Genomic DNA, 8,524 nt, shown 5'->3' with positions numbered 1-8,524 from the left:
ATTTTTATTGTAACAATAGATGTATTGATGGTACATCATAACAGCTATCCATCTTATGAAGATATCTAAAGCACAAGTCTTAGGTCACTGGAGGAAAATTAATTAAACCAGTCAGAAGTGCATCAGGAGAGCTTCTAACAATTCATTATTTTTCAGGAGAATAAATTGCTGTGGTTTAATGTCATTTGTAAATAAAATAGAGAAGATCTTCTCCTGCTTTCACTAATAAAGTATCCATCTCATTAAATTAAAACCAATAGGTGCTTTTCAAAATTCTGATTTCCACAATTGTGTATTTAAATATAGTTAAGACTCCCAAGAATACTGATCTAATTTTATTATTTAAAATCCTTTCTTTTTATATAATGAAACATTTTAGTGTCCATGTGCCATTCACTGTGGGAAATAATGGGTAAGACATGATCCTTGATCAAAGAATGGAATGACCCAATCAGAGATATAAACATGTAAACAAATGAGTATAACATATTTTGATAGATGTTACACTAGACATACATGATTAAGAGACGTAGAATTTTAGAGGAGAAAAACCTCACCCATGCTGGGAGGCGTGAAGGCTCTATGTGTGGAAGACTTCATCAGAATGTCATGTTTAAGCTACATTTCAAAGGTTGATGCATGAGGAACTATCACAATTTAGTACCATCCAGCCTGGAGAACAAAGTGCGAAGTGGCAGGAGAAACAGGCCATGGATAGGACTTATATTCCATGCTAAAAACTTCCAACTTTATTCTGGAGATGGTGGGAAGATACTGAAAAGTTTTAAGCAAGGAGAGATACGATCAGATTTCATTTTAAGTAGATGATAAACTTGAAGGGCTGAATCTAGGGATAGGGATGCCAGTTAGGAGGCTATTTTAATATTCTAGGCAAGAATGTTTCCAGTCCAGATAAAGGGTTGTAGCAATAGAAATGACGGTGGAGGGAACAGAGTTGAGAAATATTTAGGAAACAAAATCATTAGGGCTTGGTGACTGATCAAGAACACTAGGGGAAAAGAGGAGTGTCAGGTGACTCTAAGGCTCTTGGCTTCAGTGATGTAGTGGATAGTGGTGCCATTAACTGAGATTAGGAAGACAGAAGGCAGATGTGGGGAAACTAATGAGTTTGAAGTACCTAGGAGAATTCAGGTATACAAGCTGGTACTCAGGTGAGGAGGCAGGGCTGGAGGATGAGATTTTTGCATCATTAATATAAAGATCATGATTAAAACCACAAAAGAGGCTGAGCATATCTGAAGAGAGCATGCAGAATGGAAGTGACCTGGGAACTAAACTCTAGAGAGCATTAATGTTTGAGAGCAAGTGTCTGATGAGATGGAAGGGAACTGTCAAAAATGGGAGGAGAATCCCGTAAGCCAAAAGGGCAGAATTTCACTAAGAAAATGTGTGGAGGGATGTGTGTGTGTTTGTGTGCGTGTGTGTTTGTTTTATTTCTAATGTTGGTCCTATTTAGATACTTCTAAGATAACTCTATTTACCATCTTCACTGTTTATAAGAATTCCTGATGGATAGTTGGGACGTCTTTTCTGGAAATGCAAGTATTAAAAACAAACAAAACTTTGAAATTGCTGGGTGCATATGGTTCTAGAAAAAAAAAAAGAGAGTTTCATTATGCACCTCATTTTCTGATCAGCCAGCAGGATACCACCATTGTTGTTAATAGTCATTGTTAATGGAAGAGTTAAAAAGCTCTTCTTGATGAGAAAGACATCCTTTTATGCCTAAACTAACTAAGTAAAAATCCCTGCTATTATGTAAATTGGAAACCAGGAGGCAAATTTTAATTAAAAATATTTATAGCAAGTGGAATAACAGCTGCCAGTTTCTCTCACCACTCGTGAATGTGTTTTGCAGCTGGTTGTAATTCTCTCTTATTTCAGTCAGCTTAACCAATAATAACAGCTGTTCATTAGGCAGGGGACATTTTATTAGCACCATGTGATACGTAGTAACTGGTAAAGAAATCTTTTACATGAAACATTTTTAAGAGAACCACCCTGTGATTTGATGGATCATTGTCTAAAGGATTTTTTCTTTACTTAAATAAGTAAAAAAATCCTTTCACCTCTAAAGTGTCTCCATCTTCTGTAAGGCTCAAACATATCTATGAATTTCCTAATCTATTCATGAAAAACTATAAGAACATTTTAGACCACATTAAACAAGACTAGAAGAAAATATAACTGGAGAGAGAATTGGGAAGAGCCAAAAAGTGTACACAGGACAAATTTGATGCATTATTTATTGTGTTTCTTAAGAGACCATGTTCTTGGAGATATTAGCAATCTTGTTCATGAATGCAAAACACCAGTGAGTCAGGGCCTAATCACAGCTTTTTGTTTGTTTGCTTATTCTGATTATTTACTACATTTCTGTGTCTGTAAGACATTCTGTTCTAGTTCATACAAAACAGAGAAGTCAGACAAGAATTCAATGAAAGGAACAGTTGCTTGAACCAATGACACACATTATAAGAAATCTAGCAAATTTCTGACAGGTGTTGAGAGTAAACTGCTGTCACATTTGTAGAGGATTCATAGTAGAGCCTGTTGCTCAGAGATCTACTCATCGTTAGGTGAAAGGAACATTGCTCCTGCTGATACTCATCGGGAGTAAAATAGATCTGATCAGCACAGCTTAATACTGAAGAAAATGTTTTCTTCAAAAAAAAATAGAAAACTTCCAAGAAGATGGCAGACTAGAGGGGGCACATTCTTCCCACAAAAGAAAATCGAAATGGGCCCACCACCATGACTTCTGCAGTCACCAGAGCCATTGTCTTGTCCCAGAACTGTCACCCATCTCAGAGTAGCTCCACACGGGGCAAGAGTCTTGTGAGTGGCCCATCACTGAAAATGCAGACTCCACAGATGTAAAGGAGGTGGCTGCAACTATTGCCACCATTGCTGCCAGCACAAGTTATCTCCCCTCCTGCCAAGGACACTGCAGATGCAAGGGAGATGGGTGAAGGTGCCATGAGATAACCCTGCTGCCACCAAGGACATTGCAGACATGAGCGAGGCAGTTGCTGCTGTCGGCACCCCTGCCATCCCCACAAGGTAACCCTACTGATGATGCAGACACCGCAGACACAAGGGAGGTAGTTGCAGCCACTGGTACTATGGCTACCTCCATGAGGTAACCCCACTGCTGCCAAGTACACAACAGATGAGAGGAAGGCAGTTGCAGCCACCACCCCCACTACCACTGCCATGAAGTAACCCACTGCTACTGTACACACTGTAGCTGCACAGGTCTCCACTGTGGACATCACAGCCAAGTGGGCGACTGCTGCAAGCACCACTGCTGCAAGTTCTGCCACCACCAGTGCCACCAGGCCACCACCAACATTGTGCAAACAGTCTACTGCTGCTGCAGCCACCACTGCCATGCAGGCAGCTCAACAAAACCACCTCCACAACCACTGACTCCTCAAGGGCAGCCTGCTACTAAAGCAGAGCAACAGCAGCCACTACCACTGTGCAGGAAGACTACTGGCTAGTCAACTACATTGACACAAGGAGGGTCACCAGTAGAGTCCAGGGAAGGAGAGTAATAGAAGAAGCAACTGCCCTACAAGATGAACAAATATCAATATAGAAATTCTAAAAATATGGAAAGGAAAGAAAATATTAGTCCACCAAAGGAATACGATAACTCTCAAGAACCAGAATCCATAAAGCAGGAAACCCTTGAAATGACTGAAAAGGACTGCCAAGTAAAAATCTTAAGGAAACTCAATGAGATACAAAAAGACACATTAGACAACACATGAGTTGAACAAAACAATCTAGGGCATGAAGGAGGAAATTACAAAGGAATATATACTTTAAAAAAGAATGTAGCAGAACTCATGGAACTGAAGGATTCATACAATGAAATAAAAGCACAACTGAAAGCTTAAGCAGCAGGCTAGAGCAAGCAGAAGAAAGAATTTCTGATCTTGAAGACAGTCTCTTCAAAATAACTCAGGCAGACAAAAAGGAAAAGGAAAAGAAAATTTTTAAAGATGAAGAAAATCTAAGAGAGCTAACAGACAACCTTAAGCATACAAACATCCAAATCATGGGTATTCCAGAAGGGGTAGAGAAAGTAAAAGAAATTGAGAACATATTCAATGAAATAATAGCAGAAAAATTCCCAGGTATAGGAAAGGATATGGGCCTTCACATCCAGGATGCTCAAAGATCCTCAAACAGATTCAATCAAATTATAGTCAAACTGGCAAAACTCAAAGACTGAGAAACCTAAAAACAGTATGAGAAAAGCATCAAGTCACCTATAATGGAGACTCCATCTGATTAACAGCAGATTTCCCAGAACAGAAACTATACATGTCAGAAGATAATGGTCAAAATACTAAAAGAAAAAAACTGCCAGCCAAGAATAGTATACCCACCAAGGCTATCGTTCAGAAATAAAGGAGAAATAGTATATTTCCCAGACAAACAAAAACTATAAGAGTTCTCCACCATACAACCAGCCCTACAAGAAATCCTACAGGGAATCTTGCATCTTGAACACAAACAACAATAATCACAACCATGAATACAAGAAAGAATAAGACCCACTGGTAGAACAAAAATGCAAATGAGAAAGAGAAAGAAACTTTATCTTACCACCTCCAAAAACCAGTGAGAATCAAAGACAATAAAAGGGAAAGAAATAAACAAAAGATATTTAAAATACCCAAATGAAAATCAATAAAATGACAGAAGTAAGACAGTACCTTTCAGCAACTATCCTAAATGTAAGTGGACTAAATTCCCAAATCAAAAGACACAGGCTGGATGATTCAGTTAAAAAGCTAGACCCAACCATATGCTGTCTACAGGAGACTCACTTTACCTGCAAAGACACAGTCTAAGAGTGAAGGGATGGAAAAAGTTATACTACACAAATGGAAATCGAAAACAAGTAGGAGTAGCTTTTCTTCTATCAGATAAAATAAACTTTAAAGCAAAAACTATAAAAAGGGACAAAGAAGGCCATTATATAATGAATAAGGTTATCTATCCAGGAAAAAGACATAACAATCATAAAGATATATGCCCAACATCAGAGCACCCAATTATATAAAGCAAACACCATTAGACTTAAGAAAAGAGATGGACCCAAATATGATAATAGTTGGGGACCTGAATACCACTCTCTCAACATAGGACCGATCACATAGGCATCACATCAAGAAAAAAACACAGGATTTAAACCATACTTTAGACCAATTGGACATGGCAGATATCTACAGAACATTTTATCCAACAACCACAGAATATACATTCTTCTCATGAGCATATGGAATGAATATTCTCCAGTACAGACAGGTGTTAGGTCACATATCAAGTCTCAACTAATTTTTAAAAAATAAAAAAATTTCAAGTATTTTCTCAGACCACAATGGATTAAAACTAGAAATCAATAGCATGTGAAAATCTGGAAACTATACAAACACATGGAAATTAAAATGCTCCTGAATGACATAAGGATCCAAGAAGAACTTAAACAGGAAATCAAAAAGTATCTCAAAACTAATGAAAATAAAGACACATCCTTGTGGGACACTGAAAAAAGCAGTACTAAGATGAAACTTTATTGCCATAAATGCTTACATCTAAGGAATAGAAAATGTGATACACCACACCAGCAAAATCAAGGACAAAAACCATATGATTATCTCAATAGACACAGAAAAAGCATTTGGTAAAATTCAACATCCCTTCATGATAAACTCTCAGCAAATTAAGTATAGAAGAGCTTCTGGATCAAGATGGTAAAAAAGATGGTCCTTAACATTACACTCTCACCAAATTGACCAATTTACAACTATTAAAAAAGCAGCAACTGCCAAGCTGGGGCTACTAGAGCTCAGGGGAAGAAGAGAGACCTACAAAGTTCATGAGGTTGGGAGAAGCCGCAATGAGAAAAAGGGACTCCTCTGACCATTTCAAGACCCGGCCATTTCAAGGCTGGCCCTGGTGAGCACATGGAGCAAAAGCTGACAGAAACCACAGTTGTGCCCTTTGTGTGAAGTTGCTTGGAGACTGCAGGGGAGAGGAGGGCTGTGGTGGACCCCAGACCAGCAAGACTACTGACAGCATTCCTGTGGACCCACATAGGAGTGAGAGGCCACAGGCAACTGAAAAAAGGAGCCACTCAAAGGTCAGTGAGTCACTGCAAGGGACCAGTGCACAGCCTGCCCCATGGGAAGTGTTTGGAGTGTGGAGGATGGGGGGAGTGTGGAGGAGTGTGGAGGATGGGCCCAGTGGGGGAACACTGGGGCACAGCATGGACAGCTGATCTGCCCTCCAATCAGCCCAGGCCCACTCAGTGTAGACTGGTCAGGAGCACAGAAATGCAGGGGGTGCAGTGTTCCAAAAAAACTCAGGCCTAGACCAGCATCTCCACACAACCCAGGTGTATCAGACCTCACAAGACCCCAAAATACTTAAAAGGTCAACAATTAAATCCGGGGCTGTACAAAAAGCCTTCCCCAGGGAATCAGCAGCAAAGTATCAATTTAGCTCAACCATGGGGCTCAAGTGCTCATCCCCATGGAAAGTCTCCCCATTTTAGAAGTAAGCAAAGGACAACAAATTAGTTCCAGTGCAGAGTTTAGGTGGTGGGGGTAGCTAATAATCCAACAGAGAAGTGAACAAAAACACAAAACTCCCACAGATCAATGACAAAATTCTGATATTAACCAGTAAAGGTCTAACAACATCAAAGAACACCTATAAAACCCGAAAGAGCAGGAAGCCCCCCAGGCTCCTGAGCCAGGGTGAGGGTAGCCCAAATGCCTCAGCCATGGCCACCCAGTGTCCACATTCAGCTCAGCTATAATTAGGCAGCCACCAGAAGCCCCCAACCTCCCAAGCAAGGGTGGGGTGCTATGATGGCCTCAGCCATGTCCCCCAACATTTGCATCCAGTCCAGTGATGTCTCCCTGCTGCTGGAAGCCCCCCGGGCTCCCGAGCTGGGGTGGGGGTGAGACTGAGGGCCTCAGCCATGCTCCCGTGACATCTGCATCCAGTCTAGCAATGACCAGCTCACAACTGGAAGCCCTCAGGACTCCCAAGCTGAAGTTGCGGGGGCCGAGGGCCTCAGCCACACACCCCCAATGTTTGCTTCTAGACTGGTGACAGCTGACATGCTGCCTGCCAGAAGCCCCATAGGCCCACAAGCCCGGGTGGGGGAAGGCTGAGGGCCTCAGCCACATCCCCTGCTCTTTGCATCCAGCCCAGAGACAACTGAACCACTGCCAGAAACACCTCAACCTCCCAATCAAAGGAGGCTGTAGACTGATCAGGAGTATATGGAAGCAAGACAGGGATGCCAACTCATACCACTCCTATTTAACATAGTATTGGAAGCACTAGCCAGAGCAATCAGGCAAGAGAAGGAAATAAAGGGCATCCAGATTGGAAAAGATGAAGTCAAATTGTCCCCATTGGCAGATGACATGATCATATATATAGGAAAGCCTAAAGGCTCTACAAAAAGAATTTAGAGTTGATAAACGATGTTAGTAAAGTTGCAGGATACAAAATCAACATGCAAAAATCAGTAGCATTTTTATACTACAGTGAAACTATGTAGTTCACAACAATGAACTAGCAGAAAAAGAAAACTAGCCCATTTATAACAGTCACCTAAAAAATATAATAAAAATCCTAGGAATAAATTTCATGAAGGAGGTGAAAGATCTCTAAAATGAGAACTACAAATCATTGTTAAAAGAAATTAAAAAGGACCCAAGAAGATGGAAAGATACTCCATGCTCTTGGATTGGAGAATTAACACTGTCAAAATGTCCACACTACCCAAAGTGATCTACAGATTCAATGCAATCCCTGTTAAAATACCAGATATTCTTCACAGAAATAGAAAAAAAAACAATCTTAACATTCATATGGAACAACAAAAGACCCTGAATAGCCAAAGCAATCCTGAGCAAAATAAATACAGCTGGAGGCATAACCCTACCTGACTTCAAATTAAACTATAAAGCTATAATAACCAAATCAGCATGGTACTGACATAAAAATAGACCAGTAGAGCAGAATAGAGAACCCAGAAATCAACCCACATACTTACAGCCAACAGATCTTTGAAAAGTGCAACAGCAGGATACATTGGGGAAAAGACTGCCTCTTTAATATACAGTACTGGTAAAACTGGACGTCCATATGTAGAAGAATGAAACTAGACCTATACTTCTCAACATATACCACTATCAACTGAAAATGGATTAGAGAATTAAATATACATCCTGAAACTATAAAACTGATAAAAGAAAACATAGGAGAAAGACTTCAGGAAGTAGGGCTGAACACAGACGTTATGAACACAACCCCAAAAGCACAGGCAACCAAAGGAAAAATAAACAAATGGGATCATATCAAACTAAAAAGCTTCTTCACAGCAACGAAACAATTACCCAAGTAAAAAGACAACCTACAAAATGGGAGAAGATATTTGCAAACTATGCAACATACAAAG

Source organism: Cynocephalus volans, chromosome 12 (genome assembly GCF_027409185.1).
Source record: "Cynocephalus volans isolate mCynVol1 chromosome 12, mCynVol1.pri, whole genome shotgun sequence".
Classification (NCBI taxonomy): Eukaryota; Metazoa; Chordata; class Mammalia; order Dermoptera; family Cynocephalidae; genus Cynocephalus; species Cynocephalus volans.
The sequence above is the reverse complement of the archived record's forward strand: the minus strand, read 5'-3'. Positions refer to the sequence as shown.